Genomic DNA, 18,833 nt, shown 5'->3' with positions numbered 1-18,833 from the left:
CAGAATAAATAGTTGAAATTACTAAGAATCCTTTAGCGTAAAGAGTGAGGTATTAGGAGGAGGTGAACCCCTTATATGCGTAATAGTTTCTGTTCGTTTTAAGTTTTAATGCTACTCCATACTTCCAGTTGAAAAAAACTTTTTCATATTTATTTTCTCATTGTTTTTTTTTTTAAATAATGCTAGAAAATGCTGCGCCCCCTTTATGGAAATCTTCTTCCCCCATGACAAATTCCTCCATGGAAAATTTCCCCCACATAGCTCCCTCTTATCAACCCCCCTCCCAACAAAAAAAACCCTGAAAACATCTCTACATTTCCCAATAACCATTAATATATGCAGACACTGGTCAAAATTTGCAACTTGCAGCCCCTCCCACGGGGACTGTGGGGGAGTAAGTCGTCCCCAAAGACATAGTTATAAGGTTTTTCGACTATGTTGAATAAAATGGCTATCTCAGAATTTTGATCCGACTACTTTGGGAAAAAAATGAGGGTGGGAGGGGGCCTAGGTGCCCTCTGATTTTTTTGGTCACTTAAAAAGGGCACTAGAACTTTTCATTTCCGTTCGAATGAGCCCTCTTGCCAAGTTCTAGGACCACTGGGTCGATACGATCACCCCTGGGAAAAAGAAAAAAACAAACAAATAAACACGCATCCGTGATTTGTCTTCTGGCAAAAAATACGAAATTCCACGTTTTTGTAGATAGGATCTTGGAACTTGTACAATAGGGTTCTCTGATACGCTGAATCTGATTGTGTGATTTTCATTAAGATTCTAAGACTTTTAGGGGGTGTTTTACCCTATTTTCTAAAATAGGGCAGATTTTCTCAGGCTCGTAACTTTTGATGGGTAAGTCTAAACTTGATGAAACTTATATATTTAGAATCAGCATTGAAATGCGATTCTTTTGATGTAACTATTGGTATCAAAATTTTATAGAGTTTTGGTTACTATTGAGCCGGGTCGCTCCTTACTACAGTTCGTTACCACGAACTGTTTGATATCGTCATTCATAGTTTTGTTTGCTTTAAAGTGGACTTTGTTTTAAGAGTTAATTTTCACTCCTTCTAAATTTTTAGATCTGTTTTCACCTTTTCCTGAAAAGTATTTTTTGTAGTTTCTGTAATTGCCACAAAAAATGCATCAAACTGTTTGATGCATTGTTTAAAATCAAATAGTTCGTGATAACGAGCTGTGAGCAAGGAGTGACTAGTAGTAGTAGTAGTAGTAAGACGACACTAAACCCTCAAGGTCCAAACCGGCGGTGCTGATCTCCGTTTCGTGGCCCTTCAGCCAGGAAGTGCAATGAGGGGTGTGGGGCCAACCATCCTGTGGTTTCACACACCCTTCCTGCTTACCTTCCCCAGATTTCTCCAGGTACCCATTTAGAGCTGGGTTGACTCTGACTGAGCTTACAGAGTCACGCCACTGACCCCCGTCCCAAACTAAATAACCGGTCACAACTGGGATTGAACCCATGCTCCTTGGACACAGAATGAAGGAGTGACTAGGACTAATAGTAGCTGGAACTCTAAAAAAGGAAGTTTTGACGACAATACGGACATTAAAATTAACTTTTTATGGCCATTCAAAATGCGCAGAACTGTCAAATTTAAATTTACCCATAAAAACCAAGAGTTTAGCGAAATCCGCCTGATTTCTGAAAAGAGGAGAAAACTACCCCAAAAGGGTAAGTGATCTTTAGGAAAATTAGACTTTCAAATCCAGCATATCAAAGAACCCTGTCTTAGAGATTTCAAGTTCCTATCTTTAAAAATGTGGATTTTTTTTCGAAAGAAGATCACGAATGCATGTTTATTTCTTTTTGTTTGTGTGTTTGATTATTTGCTTTTCTTTCAGTTTTTCCTTGGGGTTATCATAACGGACAAATAGCCATAGAAAATCAGGTGAAGGCTCATCGAACGGGAATTGTGCCTTTTATAAGTATTCAAAAATATTTTGCCATAACAAAGTAAATATTTGATATGGCATTTCGAGGCACAAAATTACAATGTTGCCCCAAATTGTATCAAGTTACTATCGGCTGAAAATTCAGAGATAACTTCTCGGTTTTAACGGTCCACACAAAATAAACAATTAGATTAAAAATGTATTTTAAACTTCGTTTAACTAATATGATTCCCAGGATTTTAGCTACAAGAATTAGAGTCCTCCAAAAGAGGGTGCGATCTTGATGGAAATTTTGTAATGGGATTCAACATGTCTGAGAGCCCTATAGATACTCAAAATTTGAAACTCCTCATTTTTTTTATGCAGTTAAAGAACATTTAGATGACAGTTTGATTTGGAGACGGTAGTTTATTGTGGATAGATAAACTTTGTTTTGAAAAGCAAATACACTAAATGAGTCCTTTTTTTTAAAGTCTCGCTGAACAGAAGCTTAATTTAAACAGTAGAGTTTAAGGGGGTGATACGGATAGCTCTTCCCGTATTAGGGTAGCATTGATTAAAAACGAACAGAAATTAAATAATATGCTGAGTATTCCAAATGAAAGTAAAGAGTGACATTAAAGCTTATCCCAAATAAAAGTTTTCCCGCATATGAAGAGGGCTACCTCCTCCGGAGCCCCTCACTCTTTCCACGAAAGTTTGGCTTTTTTAACAAATTCTTTAAGAAGGACTGATCAAACACAAGTGCCGTTGAATTAGAATAAGAAGTGTTATAAAGCACAATAAGTCTTAAACGCAAACTTTAGCTTAAGCATCGGGGGATTAATGATGGTAACTCCTCCATTATACACAGAATAATCTATGTTAGTTCTGAGTTTTAATGTCGCCCTTTACTTTCAATTGAAAAGAACTTGTTTATTATGTAATAAAATACTGAAAATAATGGCCGTTTTGTACTTAGTCAATGTTTTGTAATTATAAATTTAAGGCCGGACGCTCCTCCAGAAATTATACTGCCTGTTCAATTCTTTTTCAATCGCGTCAAATCGCACAAGCACTCAAGGTTATCAGATTTCACTGCCGTCATTAAACTCAAGGGGTTTCTCACTGAAAATTACGATTAATGTATATTCATTCTTCGTAATTCGACAAGTAAATAGGAATATTTATTTGTAAAAGAACTATTATGCGAGGAGAAAATTAGAGAAATTATTATTCGAGATTTTTTTTGGAGGAGGGGGGTTCAACTCTTACGAAAGAAATACCAGGAAAACACAGGAAAATTAAACATTTCGCTGAGAAAATTAAGCATTATACAAATTTAAGGTGGGTGAATCCCTCGCCTGCGTGTGTGCCTGTGGTCTGGTCATCATTATTTGCCAGGAGACGCGGTATAAAATTGTGGAAATTACAAATAAAAAGTACATATTATCGGGTTTTTACTTCATGCAGACCTATTTAGAAAAATATAATTTAAATAACTGCTTGCAGCGAAGTGACAAATTTATTTCATTTTATCAAAAAGTTCGTGGTAACAAACTGTACTAAGGAGCGACCCGGCTCAACAGTAACCAAAACTCTAAAAAACGGATTTTTGATACCAATAGCTACATGAACAAAATCGCATTTTAATGCTTACTTTAAATATATGAGATACCTATCTAAAATTACGAGTCTAAGAAAAATTGCCTTATTTTAGAAAATAGAGGGAAACACCCGATAAAAGTAATAAAACCAAAATTACACCCATTCGAATCAGCCTATCAGGGAACCCTACCGTGGAAGTGTTAAGCTTCTATCAGCAAAAATATGGATTTTTTTCCAGGGGTGATTACATCGAACCAGTTGTCATAGAATGTTGCGAGCGGGCTCATTCCAACGGAAATGCAGTTATATACAAGTGAATTATATATAAAAAATGAAGTATATAGTACCCTTTTTAAATGATCTAAAAAAATTGCAGGGCACCTAGGCCCCCTCCCACGCTGATTATTTTCCCACAGTCACCCGATTAAAATTCTGAGATAGCCATTTTATTCTTCATAGTCGAAAAACCTTATAACTGTGTCTTATTCCACCAGAATCCCCGTGGAAGGGGTTACAATTTACAAACTTTGATCAGTGTTTATATCAGTGTATATAGTAATGGTTATTGGGAAATGTACAGACGTTTTCAGGAGGATTTTTGGTTGGGGGGATGAGAACAGGGGGTTATGTTGGGGGAGCTTTCCATGGAGGAATTTGTCTTGGGGGAAGAAAATTTCAATGAAGGGAGCGCAGGATTTTCTAGCCTTATTTCAAAGTAAAACAATACAAAAATAAATATGAAACAGTTTTTTCAACTGAAAGTAAGGAGCAGCATTAAAATTTAACACGAACAGAATACAGAAGTTCGTTACGTAAGCTAACTCGTAAGTTACGTAGATCTTTTACTAGCAAAAACGTTCGTAAAAAATTAAAAGTTCTAGTTGCCTTTTTAAGTAACCAAAACATTGGAGGGCAACTAAGCCTCCTCCCCTGCTCCTTTTTTCTCAAAGTGATTCTATCAAAATCATGAGAAAGCCATATAGATATGAAATTTCGTTTTAATTATTCATCTGTGGAGAGCCAAACTCAAAACATGCATAAACTTGGTAATAGTAGTCATGTGTTCTTTTCAGCTTTATTTCACTATTTACTTTCTTTTTAAGACATATATTTTTTTAAGCGCTATCCACTCTTCTAATGTAAGCCTTTTTGCTGTCAAAGGGCACTTCACCTCCAAAAGAGCCTTCTCACTCGAAGGAAAAATTGCTATCCCGTCCGGACTGGCCCCTAGAAACCCATATTCCTTGTGAATGAAAAGCCCAGCAGAGTTCACAATGCAACCCATTTTCTTTACAAAAGCTGCAATAGCTACAGGCTCATACATCTGACCATGCTCCATTGCCTTTGTTTGGTGGTTTCTGGGATACAGCAGCTGCCGAACTAATGGACCCACAGTCTTCAACCGCCTTTTACAAACAGCACCAGCTACGGAAGCTGTAATTCTGTTTTTTCTGTATTCTATCCAGTTATTATCGATAGAATTTCTCTGAAGCCTAGTGGCTTTTTCGATACTGAGGATTTCTGTTGCAGTACATTGGAGACGAGTCAAAAAATCTGTTTTTGCAATTTCGAGCGCACTGCAATCAAGATCCGGAGCAGTTGCGTTCGAGCCGTAGTTTCTGTCTGCTCCGGTTGACTCCCTGATTTCTTTTGAAGGGAGTTTTGTGGAAGCATTAGTGAAAAGGCGCTTTCTAGCAGACAGTTTTTACGTCGTATGCTAGGGGTGTCTTCAGGATTGACCTGTAGAACTTTCCCGGAGAACGAGCAGCGTGTAGGACAAAATCTATGGTCGCCACGGAAAAAATGCAGAGGAATTGTCTTAAGCGCACTGATGAGATCCTTCACGCTTTTCTTCTCTGTGGTGGCACATGCAATTGCATTTCTAGCAAAATCACACAATTTCTTTATTATTGCAGCACTAAGAAATCTTCTGCATTCGGCATTTTCATGCTGCTTCTTATATAGTCTGTTTTTCAAGCATTTGCACGCATGATTAGCACACTCAATTTTTTCTATATTTCTGCCATATGGTACCCTTGCTATAATTTCAGAATGGGTAATCGAATCGCCGTCGGCAACAAATCGAGTATATCTTAGATTGTGCATGGATGTTGCTATTCGGAATGCGTCAACTAATATATCTGACTCCATACCTGTACTGGGCCCCTGCCAGTTCATAAAACATGTATGTTCAGGAACAGATCTATTTACTGGATGCCTGTATTTCACGCAAGTACAGCAATATTTGTTCCTAATTCCTAGATTTAAGAGTTTCTTCGAATAGAAACCTATCACCACTCCACAGCCTGAGATTGCACGATATCTATTCCCATAACTTCGTGTACACCAGCTTCCATCAACTATAACACATGTCTCTATAGCTCCATTTGGGTGAATTTTCTCACCTGCTTCCAGTGCCATCCTTCGCTCGGCTTTCCCATTTTCGATAAGATAGTCATAGAGAATTTTTTCCAATTCTACGCAAATTTCTTTCTCAAATTTCGTAGACTTTGAGACGGGGTATTTATTCCAATGGTAGAGAAAAGTTCTTGAACCTGGGCGTGAGTCATTCCACAATTTATTGGACCAACCACTACCTCCTTGTTGACACTTACTGTTCCTGTTTCTGTTTTGTGTTTCTTTCTGATAGTATTCACACTATCAAAATCAGTCCTTTTCCGTTTTTTGACTTACGGTTTTCGTTGAGTCTTTTTTTGTATGCCTTCGAGGAGCAAGGGGGTATTCCGTGTGAATTGTGGCTTCCTCATGACATGATTCGCATTTGAAGATGGGTCTTGAGCGCAGTCCAGCTTTACATTCTTTAGAAAACATCATATTTGAAACCAAATTGATTTCTTTACACCTGTAAATAAAGTGCTAATTAGTTGCGAGGAAGTAAAATAGTAAAGTAGCGATTTTATTGTTTTGTTGGAAAGGAAAGTGCTATAGCTTCAAAAAGGATAGGTAGTATGTAGAGTCGTGAGCGATGTAGGGTAATTAAAATATGAAATAAAATATAAAATATAGCTAGAAATGGGTGAGAAGTGGAAATTATACGATCTAACCGAAAGTTTGTTGTATTTCATTGTCAGATTAAACCACCCAATTTTATTTATGTATGTAACCAAGCCAAAAACTGTCCTGGAATACCAATCAGGAAAGCAAAGTATTTCAAAACTTTACAAAATCCTTTGGGGCATGACAGGAAATGCCCTCTAAATAGACCCGTGTCGATTTACCAAATTCCAAGGAAAATTACTAACCAAATTCCAAGAAAAATTAAGTCTCACTTGACTCCCTAAAATCAAATTCAAAGTAAAAATCCTTGCCCCAAATTCAGTTGCATCTCAACTATCATTTAAATTTTTATTCGAGTAATCCACAAAGTTCTTATTAGTACGATTAAAAATACCAATATGCTTTTATGAGTTAGGAGGATCAAATTAGCTAGTTTGTCTCTCAAATCCTTTAAAGCTTTTGCAGACATTCTTTCAGAACCTTTATCCGTACTTTTTAATGATTTGATAAAAAACAAGTATTTTAAATGAAAGTAAGGAGCAACATTAAAACTTAGAACGAATAGAAATTATCCCGCATATGAAAGAGGCTGTTTCCTCCTCAACGCCCCACTATTTACCCTAAAGTTTGACTCTTTCTCTCAACTCTACTGTTTAATACTGTAAAAACTTTAGCGTAAAGAGCGGGACGTTGAGAAGGGAACAGCCCCTTTCATATACTGGGTAATTTCTGTTCGTTTTAAGTTTTAATGTTACTCCTTCCTTTCATTAAAAAAAATTCGTTTTTTTATTTAATTTCTGAACATTTTTTAGTTAATCCATGTTTTGATTTCGGCTCTGCGCAAATGAATAATTAAAACGAAATTTGCATTTTTAATTTTTTGGCTAAACGGCTCATAGTTTGCTCTCCAATTTTTTGCTACTTAAAATGCAACCAGAGCTTTTATTTTTTTACGATGGTTTTCATTAGTAAAGATATACGTAACTTACAAATTAGCTTACCTAACGAACTTCTATATTCGCAGGTATCTATTACGTATATAAGGGGGGCTTGCCCACTTGTCAATACCTTGCTCATTACACTAAAGCTTAAATGTTGTCCTAAATCCTTAAGAATGACCCCTGAATCACAAAGGCCGTAGAATAAATAGTTGAAATTACAAAAAATACTTTCAAACAGTTCGTGGTAACGAACTGTAGTAAGGAGCGACCCGGCTCAATAGTAACCAAAACTCTAAAAAATGGAATTTTGATACAATAGCTACATCAAAAGAATCGCATTTTAATGCTGGTTTTAAATATATAAGTTTCATCAAGTTTAGTCTTACCCATCAAAAGTTACGAGCCTGAGAAAATTTGCGTTATTTTAGAAAATAGGGGGAAACGCCCCCTAAAAGTCATAGAATCTTAACGAAAATCACACCATCAGATTCAGCGTATCAGAGAACCCTACTTTAGAAGTTTCGAGCTCCTATCTACAAAAATGTGGAATTTTGCATTTTTTGCCAGAAGGCAGATCACGGATGCGTGTTTATTTGTTTTTTTTGTTTTTTTGTTTTTTGTTTTTTTTGTTGTTTTTTTTTTCTTTTTCCCAGGGGTGATCGTATCGACCCAGTTGTCCTAGAATGTTGCAAGAGGGCTCATTCTAACGGAAATGAAAAGTTCTAGTGCCCTTTTTAAGTGACCAAAAAAATTGGAGGGCACCTAGGCCCCCTCCCACGCTAATTATTTTCCCAAAGTCAACGGATCAAAATTCTGAGATAGCCATTTTATTCAGCGTAGTCGAAAAACCTTATAACTATGTCTTTGGGGACGACTTACTCCCCCACAGTCCCCGTGGGAGGGGCAACAAGTTACAAACTTTGACCTGTGCTTACATATAGTAATGGTTATTGGGAAGTATACAGGCGTTTTCAGGAGGATTTTTTTGGTTTGGGGGAGGGGTTGAGAAGAGGGGGATATGCTGGGGGAACTTTCCTTAGAGAATGTGTAATGGGAGAAGAAATTTTCCATGAAGGGAGAGCAGGATATAGGCTACTAGCATTATCTAAAAAAAAAAATTAAAAAATAAAAGTGAAAAAGCTTTTCAGCTGGAAGTAAGGAACAGCAATAAAATTTAAAACAAACAGAAATTATTACCCATATGAGGGGCTCACCTCCTTCTAATACCTCGCTCTTTACGCTAAAGTATTTTCAGTAATTTCAACTACTTATTCTACGGCTTTTGTGATTCAGGGGGTCATTCTTAATGAATTGGGATAAAATTTAAGCTTTAGTGTAAAGAGCGAGGTACTGACGATGGGGCGAATCCCCTCATATATGTAATAAAAACATGAGAATACAAAAGTTCTTTACGTAAGCTAATTTATAAGTTACGTAAATCTTTTGCCAATAAAAAGATTCGTAAAAAATTAAAAGTTCTAGTTGCCTTTTTAATTAACCAAAAAATCGGGGGGCAACTAGGTTTCGTCCCCCGCTCTTTTTTTCTCAAAATCATTCGGTCAAAATTATGAGAAAGCCATTAAGCCAAAAAAAAATATGCAAATTTCGTTTTGATTATTCCTCTGCGGAGAGCCAAAATCAAAACATGCATTGATTCAAAAACGTTCAGAAATTAAATAAAAAAACAAGTTTTTTTAACTGAAAGTAAGGAGCGACATTAAAACTTAGAACGCACAGAAATTACTTCGTATATGAAAGAGGCTGCTTCCTCATCAACGCCCCGCTCTTTACGCTAAAGTTTTTTACTGTTTTAAAAAGAAGAATTGAGAGAAAGAGTCAAACTTTAGCGTAAAGAGCGGGGCGTTGATGAGGAAGCAGCCTCTTTCATATACGAAGTAATTTCTGTGCGTTCTAAGTTTTAATGTCGCTCCTTACTTTCAGTTAAAAAAACTTGTTTTTTTATTTAATAGTGTAAAGAGTGAGAGATTAGGAGGAAATGAACCTCTTGTATGTGTAATATTTTTTGTTCGTAACTTTTGATGGGTAAGACTAAACTTGATGATGAAACTCACATATTTAAAATCAGCATAAAAGTGCGATTCTTGAGATGCAACTCTTGATATCAAAATTCTGTTTTTTAGAGCTTTGGTTACTATTGAGCCGGGTCACTCCTTACTACATTTCGTTACCACGAACTGTTCGAAATTACCTCTACTGGTAAGTTCGCTTTATGTTGGAAATAAAATGATAAAAAGAAGTTTTTTAACTGAAAGTAAGGAGCAAAATTAACGAACAGAAATTACTCCATATATCAAAGGGCCTTTTCCTCCCTCAACACCTTGCTCTTTACGCTAAAGTTTGACTCTTTTTCTCAAGTTTACTTTTTAAAACAGTAAAAAACTTCAGAGTAAGGAGCAGAGCGTTGAGAAGGAGCAGAGCGTTTTGTCGCTCCTTACTTTCAGTTAAAAAAATTGTTTTGTTTCATTTTATTTCTGAATGTTTTTGGATTAATGCATTTTTTTGTGTTTTTTTTCTGTTTCTCTGTTTGCCATTCTGGCATGTCCAATGAATTGTGGGACAGAATAGAGGCAGTTCAAAAAACATGTCTAAGAATTATTTTAAAACAGTGTAAAGGGCCTTACATTTCCCTTCTTCGGAGAGCAAATCTAGTCACCCTTAAGGAAATGAGAGTACAAATTTCCTTATTATTTTGCCAACAATATCGTGCATAACCCTTGTACTACTTCTCTTTTCCCTAGTGAATATTTACCCACCCGCCACGTCAGAGGCGGATCTAGGATTTTTTTTTTGGGGGGGGGGGTGTACATGAAAGTTTACTCCGATAAACTTGTGGACAAAGAAATACCAGCAATTTAAAGGGAACTGCAACAATTTCTAAGTCGTACGTAGGTAGTGGACATGGACTTTAATTTAATATAAAATCTGATGAGTTCTATTGAAATTAAAGTAAATTAGAAATATTGATACAAATAAGTAAGTTTATAAGAACCACCTCGCCATAAAAACAATTAAAAGGTTGTTCACCCTCTACAAAAAAATAATATATTTAATCTTTTCTGCATAATTTTTAGCATTTGCACTTCTGGCGACTATAGCGAGTTACTTAAACTTTGTATTGTCAAAAAAAAATTAGTACCATATTTTGGTATCATACATTCTTTGGAACTAATTGATGATTAAACATTAAGCAATAGTTCGTTTGATGGTGTAGCAGGAAAAATAGAACAAAGAAATAGAAATATAATGCTTTCTTAATGTTGCTATTAGCAGCGGATTAAGTCAGAATTTTAAATCTCCCCTTCTTACGAATGAAGATTTTCGCCTCCCAGTTGGCATTTGTGGTAATACGGACAGATTCCCTGGATAAACTTAAATTTAATTAAATACTTTTTGGGGACACGTGTCATTAATAAAATTCTAATAGAGACTGCAAAAAGTAACTGAAACCTTGTTTCAAACTTGTTTGCAAAAAGAAACAGCCTTAATAATTAAAAACTTACTAAAAACTCGACTATTAAAAACCAAATAAAGAAAAAATTACATCCCTAAAAGAACCAGAGCAAGCGGTCCCAACCACAAATCTACTACTATGTCAGGGGGAGGGTGCTCCCTGCATTCGCCACTGCCCCACGTTCTAATTCAACAAAAATCCCCCTTCTTGCCCAATAAGAGTTTCCACTGAAAGATATAGAAGAACGTTCATCCTTCACATAGTTGAAATTTTAAATTACTAACCCTCCCCTCTTATCGCTCCACTTTTAACTTGTAGTTTTAATGCTTATTTTGCAACTGCAAACTTTACAATTCTTGCAAGGTAAACTAAATTGTCATTTTGTTTAAATTTGTTTTCCCGGTTTTAATTTACGGCTTTTTATGATTTGACTTTTTTACTGATTGCAATTTTATGAGTTTAAACTGGTTTGATATTTATTACTGATTGGCATTCACCATTTTTTTAAATTTTTTTATTGACACTAAAGTGTGAATTTGGCCCTTTTGGGCTTGTGATAGCCGTTTTGTAGAAATAAATCTTGTCTTGTCTAAACCGTAGTTTGAAAATAATGTGATAGATAACCCGTGAAATATGACAAGAGAAGAGTATGACAAGAGAAGACTTGAGTACGAAGATGAGATTGCTAAAGAAATAGCGAAGCAACTGCCGATTATTCTATATAAGCTTTAAATTGTTGGTAAAACCAACAATAGTGAAATTAAACCAACCTAAGCAGATACCATCGGAGTGTTCTGTTGTTTTGGGATGAAAATATCTTTAAAAGTTATCGAAAATTCTTTCTCTATGGCAGAAAAGACAATTATCAAGAATTAATAAGGTACAAGTTGTATTAATTGCAATCAAGAATAATTCCCCATCCTTGTAATTTTGATAGCAGTAAATCAATGACGTAAAATGAAAGACAAAGAAAAAACTTACATGTGGCGAATCACGAGCTTTTCATAATTCTCAAAAAGGTAAGGCAGATCCACAATCCAGCGTGAGCCTTTTAGAAGGTCTGACCCCAAATTTCTTCCAGAAGTTATAACTTTCAACACAAAAGGAGAATTTGTTCCAATTCCTTCGGAAGTTGATTCGTCGTGAACCGAAGCATCCGTTAAGTCTTCTAACAAATATTTTGGTAAACGCGGTCTGCCTCTAGCCCGATAATTTAATTTCAACTTTTCACGATGGGCCTGCACATTTGGCAAATTGAGCCCTCGCATATTTCTTTTTTTCCCCATGTTACTGTGGTCAATAACAAAAACTGTATAAGAATTTTATTAGGGCTTTAACCATTTTTATCGGGGTTCACTTACTAAGGGGTTGAATTGTTTCTTGGAAAGGCCATGGAATTGAGACTGGTCATTGACTGATTTAGTATGGGTAATTTTTATTGGGGTTTATTTACCAACGGGTTGGATTATTTCTTGGAAAGGCCTTGGACTTGAGACTGGTCATTGACTGCTTTTGTAGTTTGCTTTGGTAGTTTTACAGCAAGACTCGGGTCTTGCTATAACAAATTTAAATATTCTGGGGATATTTTGGTTCGTTCATTAGTTATTTTGTTCCATTCATTAGTTATTAATTAGCTTGTTTTATATATTTTTAATTCTTATTTCAGTACGAAGATTATGCAAAATTGTACTTATACTACAATACATAAATTTGTTCTGAATTTATTTTAATGGTACAATAATAACTAAAACGATAGATCAATCTTTTTGAACTAAAACCATTGCTTCTTATTCGGCCCTTGTGTTGTGTTCAATTTATCTCTAGGATTAGACGCAGCTTATCCTTAATTTTTTATACAATACAATTTTCTTATATATTAATTAATCGGCAGTTTGGTGTCTGCACCTTGCTTCTTCTCTAGACTCTATTTAAACAGGTTAGAACTAAATAATGATTGACTGAATCGCTCCTGAACAATCCGAGTGGTTAGCCCCTTGGTGTAATTTTTGCATTCTTAGATGCTCTGATTACAGCTCAATCTAACCTTTTGAGGGGAAATTTTGACTTCGGAGCACAAATATGTAAAGTATTTGAAGGGACTGCAGCCAGGAGGTATATATTATAGAAAAAAGCTTCTTATTGATGAATAGAAAATTTTTTGCTCTATTTTTTGATACCCCACAACAACAATGTCAAGCATAGCAATCTAGAATGCAAACCCGAAACAGGTTTTATAATTATTTTGGAATTATAAAAAAAATAATTGTCGGCTTTAAGATTTGATTAGGCCAAAATATTCACCAGATTTTTTTACTTCTATTGACATAAAAACCGCCAAAACCACTAATTCAAGAACGTCAGGCAAACTCCAAATGTTTAACATGGGAGGTATAGGAAGATTCTTTGCGAGTCCGTCCTGCCTTAACATCCGCAAATTCCACATCGGCACCGCCAGGATTTGCTACTTTAACGAATTTTTTGCTTATAGCCTTGTACTACAGATTATAATCTATAATAATTATCAGGTAGACCCCTTAGCGAAATGGCCTGCTTAAAACCTTTTCAAAACCTTTTGTGCTAATTGATCTGAAGTTTGGCAGCAAAAAACCAACCGAATTGATTGGGCAGACCAACTTAGTAGCTAATGAAACAAACGGAAAGCATAGAAATAACTGCAGGTTTTTATTATTTTTCATTAATGTGTCTACACATATTAATGTCAGTAATAAAAAAATGCAGTTATTTCTATGCTTTCCATTTGTTTCATTACCTACTATGTTTGTCTGCCCAATCAATTGAAAAAAAAACACCTTTGTATTGTTATAATTAAGGCATGTAACGTTTCTTGGGATATACATAAATAGATATATTTTGCCACACACTTCAATTCGCGTTTCAAGAAGTTATATATTACCCCTTATGATATTCTCCAAGTTGAAAGTAAATATCAAAAGATATGGATTTGGCCTTACTGGAATCTGTACCAATAGATGCAAGTGTCCTGACAGACCCTACGATTCAGTGATTACAGAATCAAACCATTTTGTAGGGATCACGTGACGGAGTTTCACTACAGTAAAGTTCGTGTTTGATTGTCAATTGTCTGATCATTATCCCATAGCCTTCTTAGTGACTTTTCCATCTTTCGGTCATCAAAGTACATCTCTTGGTCCTTCAGCACCTCTACACCGTCATTGCTGGTCGAAAATTGATCAAGTGCTTTTTACCGCGTCGATAACTTCAATTCTAGATATAATAAGCATCCCTTTTTATCATCTTTTCCAGTTGCCTCAAAAAGAGGATCAAACTAGATCTACGTTGCATGGGCAACGTGAGGTGTTGCGGCAACCTTTGCTCGGCTTCGCCGAGTAAAGTGTTGCGAGAGCAACACTTTGGTTTTGTTTCCTCGCTGCGACTAAACGCTGAAGTTGTTAATCTGTAAGGATGCTAAAATACATACTAGGTACACCAACTCGCAAAAGTTGCAAACTCCTCATTGCTAAAGATGATTGTAGCCTTACAGCCGATTATTACTTACAAGTCCCCTACATGTCTTACCACTGGAACCAAATTGGTCTTACCATCAAATACAACGGAAACAAAAAATAGGTACAAAAACTAGAAAGAGTTGGGAACCCCTCATTGCCGAGGATGATTATGAGCTAACAGCCGACTGTTGCTTACAACTCCCCTATGTCTCACAATTGGTATCGGCCTATTTTTGGTTTCAGTGTGTACCTTACTTTAACTCAACCCCTTTAAACTTTCAAACTGGTATATCCCATGAAGGAATTTTTGTACAAAAAAATGGATGACATATGCTTTGATCAGCTCATCAAAAGCTATCGACTGCCGTCAAAAAAAAATCTTTCTGTCTTAGTTCAAAAGTTGACTTTTTTGCCGTAGGCCAACTTTCTAACGTCATCACTTAGAAAGGAGCAAAGGATAGACTTTAATTTCTTTAGCAATGAAAGAACTTTTAAAGTTTAAGAGGCACATCTAATACCATTTCTCTACCGCAATCCCAAGTGCGAAAAATCGAATGATAAACTCAGCTGAAATCACGAACAGAAATGGGTAGAAACAATAGATGGCAGCACTTTCGGACCGTGGGAAAATGCCGCTTTTTTGCTTCTCTAAATTTTTCTATTTATCACTCAAAGAAGATATATTGGCTGTGGGGCAGGGTAACTGTCGCATATATTTAACACTTATAGATTTTAGTCCATCTTCAATTTGAAACTGGTGCCTGCCTGCTTGCCTGCTAGAACGGAGCTTTCCACTCGAAAGCAGAAACATGGTTTGACGAAACGAAAGCTTGGCTGCATAACTTCAGATAGTCCTCTCTGACATAGGCTATACAACTCCTCTTCACTTCATACACTATAGGCTCTGGCTCAAGGACAAGCAAAAACCATCCTTTTTGGCCACAGGCAAGAGTTCTACAAAGCTTTCCAAAATGTAAAGTCATATTCATCAATCCGGCCTAAGGTCCACACTTTCTGTAAAAACCGCAGAGGTTAGACCCTTACCACTTTCTAGGAATAAGCTGAAATCGGGTGCTAGGAACAAAAAAAAAACACGACAAAACCAAAGTGTTGCTCTCGCAACACAATTAATATAGATATGCGCTGGTGCTGAAATTTGTCATCCCGCGGTAGAATTGCTTTCTAGGGCTCCGGTGGAATTGGATGTTATGGGTCCCTCGGTGGGATTGAATGCTAGGGCCCTCTCACGGTGGAATTGGTTGCTAAGGTTCCCACTTTTCTTTAATTCATGGTTGTTTTTACTTATACTTTATCCTTTATAAGCTTTTTTCACGTTTGTCGTATTTTAATTGCTTTTTTGTGTTTTATTATTGTTTGTGAATTCGTTTTTGTTAATAGAAGTTGTATGTACAAGGATAACCTAAATTCTTTAGATTACTTGTTCCAGGACGAATCTTCAATATGTAACCATTTACGTACAGGACGAACCTTCGATATGTGATCATTTACGTAATGAAATATCCAAAACCAATGCTATGCAATATCTGCTATTTAGCTTAACCTGTTTAGATCACGTTAGAAAATTAGTAACATTGTGATAGGGAGTTGTATATAATTGAGCAAAAATCAATAGGATTGGAACGCTTCTGCTCTAATGTAGAAAGGGTTGGAAACATGCTATCAATTTAATCATTCTAGTATGCGCGAACATGGGATTCTCCTTGCCTGCCATAGGCTATCATTTAGAATGTATTAGCCGAATAAAAATATTAGAAATACTTGTTGGTCCAGATGTCCAAGGCATAGTTCCATTGGATAGAAATGCCCTTTTGAATACTAATGGGTATAAAAATCATTAGAATATAAAGGTTCCCTGAGAAACCTTCAAATCAGTTTAAAAGAAAAAGAAATCCCGAAGAAAAAATGTCTTAAATCATTATCACTGATCTGTGCACCGTCATTACGTAACATCTCATGTGTGTGCTGTCACTACGTAAGATCCCACATATTCGCTTTCATTACTTAACAACCCATGTGTATCCCCCTTCATTAAGTGATACTAACGTATAAGATTGCATCACATCCGACGTGAGCACAGTCTTTACGTTACACCCCACGTTTGCGCTGCCATTACGGGACAACTCGCATGTGCGCTGCCATTACTTAACACCCACGTATGCATCACCATTACGTAACACCCATGCGTGAGATTACGTCACATCCCACGCGTGCCCCCTGTCATTACGTAACAACCACACTAATCCTGAAGTAATAAAGCCCTGGCCCTCGTGGGTTTTTTAAAAAGAAACTATTTGGCAATTAACATCTGCATCCCTTTGAAAATATTCCCTGTGACGGAACATGCAAACCCCTATCACTTAGGTGTACTAAACACATGCGCTGTAGTGTTGCCTAGGTGTGCGTAATAACGTCTTGAGGGACTAGTAGCTCTAAGGGTTTACCCCCTATCTGGCTTGTCAAAACCAGTGAGGCGTCAATACCAGAATTGTAGGCTTTAGCAAGTTCGTATCCAGGGAGGTTACTGGGTTTGAGCCCGCCACTTCATAGTTTTGTCCTACTTATAAAAACGTAATGAAATATCTACAATTTGTTATGCGTTTCTAATCTTGTTTTTTTGTATAACCCCCCAAAAATACTCCCGTCCACCCAAACAAGTATTCTGGATACACTCTTGACTTGTAGTATGGAATGAGACGTTTATTCATTATCTTCTAAATATTTATTTTTTTATTGGTATCAAAGCATCCGTCGAACGATAGGATCTCGTTCGGACCGAGTGACTCCTTGTGGGAAAGATCCTTCACCATCTTCATCACCAGTACCTCCTCCACTCAAGCAAGAATCCCCTGTCCCAGTTCAAGGAGATTCAGAAAATTGGCAAGCCTCTCCAGCTCTCCGCTTTTTAACAAGGCCGGATTTCTTTTTGCTACTTCATACAAAACAGGTAAGATAGTTAATGTAAAGTGGTATTCATTAAATTTGCCATTTTGCAAAAGGATTAATGTGAAACGTTTCGCTACTACTAGTATTATTTAAATTATGGATAGATACTCTTCGTACGGGACGGAAAGATTTTTTTTGTTTTTTTTTTTAGTGAATTTGCGGTTTTTGGCCGCTTGACGAAAAGCTCCTGCCCCCCCCCCGCATCGATGTGTACTAATGCGCTGTTCTTATAACATAGTCCTAAACAGTAAAATGATGCCCTTTTTTGGAAGAAATGTAGTATGTGATTTAATGAAAATTTGTTTACCACAAACAATATATGAGGTGAACTCTTTGCGCAAGTTTTTTTGATGCTATACACTATGTGTATGAACAAAAAAAAAAAGAAAAAAAGAGAGATAAAGGAGGATTTGTCATAAATAGTTTGATTTCCATATGTGTTTTCTCAAAGATGCTTTTCTCCATGATAAAGTTTTATATTTACCATGGAAAAATTTAAGAGAGATAGGGCATAAAACCTACATTAATGCCCTACTTTAACAAAAAGACCAACGACAAAGATGTTTTGTCAGGTTAATTCTATATGTAATAAAGGAGAGGCAAAATTAATTTGAAAAAAAAAGTTTTGCTGATGGTAATGCAATGCGAAGTTGAATTTAAAGCGAACAAAAATTGTTGGTTCGTGGCTATTCATCTATCTATAAACTAGCTCAAATTAACCGACTCCTGATTTTTCTCTCTGTTCTTTTTTTTGGATTTTGAAGTACTCTGAAGTACTTTGAAGTACTCTCTCTTTGCTGAAAACATAAAACCTGCGCTAAAAACAGGAATTTATTTTAGAAGCAGAGAAAATAAATACCAATTTGTAAAGCTCTGAATAATCTTTCACTGGCCACGATTTAGATAGTGGCATCAATGGGGGGGGGCATATTCCCTCCTACATTTTGGAAAATTCTTTTGTGGGATATTCTCTTAAAGATGCCCTTTCCATCTTTTTTGACAAGAAAAAAAAATGACAAACTCCCCCCCCCCCAATTTTCATTAGTTGACGCCACTGAAAGATACACCTTCTTTTATCATGGATGATAATGTACTTTTTTTTCTTAAGGTTATCTAGAATTTCACGAATAAGATTAACATATGATAAATTAGACTTAAAAGTTACAATTATTGCTCCTTTAATTTCCGTTATCAAGCGATGGCACTTTCGAGATCCTCCTTGGGACAACAGGGACCCTTAATTATTATTAAGGGATATTAGTAAGAACCTAAACAGACTATGTTACTTTTTCTTTTCTTTTCTATTTCTGGCTTTTTCCTATGTTTTATTTATTTCTGATGGAACAGAACTTGGATTTATAACTGGTTTAGAGGTGGTTTTAGGGTGGAGCAGAGGCACTTGCTCCGAATGCAGGAATTTTAGTGGCGTAAAATTTCAAATAAATAGTC

At 36.2% G+C, this 18,833-nt stretch overlaps 1 long non-coding RNA gene across 1 annotated transcript in view; it reads left to right on the top strand.

Moving 5' to 3' along the window:
* Window positions 1-9,602: 9,602 nt before the first annotated feature.
* LOC136036210 (uncharacterized) overlaps window positions 9,603-18,833 on the top strand; it is a 39,838-nt gene continuing 30,607 nt past the window's right edge. The window contains exons 1-2 of the long non-coding RNA XR_010619665.1: window positions 9,603-9,677; window positions 17,184-17,385. This is a non-coding gene — a long non-coding RNA (uncharacterized LOC136036210). The remainder of the gene's footprint in view (window positions 9,678-17,183; window positions 17,386-18,833) is intronic.

Source organism: Artemia franciscana, chromosome 15, assembly GCF_032884065.1.
Source record: "Artemia franciscana chromosome 15, ASM3288406v1, whole genome shotgun sequence".
Classification (NCBI taxonomy): domain Eukaryota; kingdom Metazoa; phylum Arthropoda; class Branchiopoda; order Anostraca; family Artemiidae; genus Artemia; species Artemia franciscana.
This window is presented reverse-complemented; position numbering and strand designations above follow the sequence as displayed.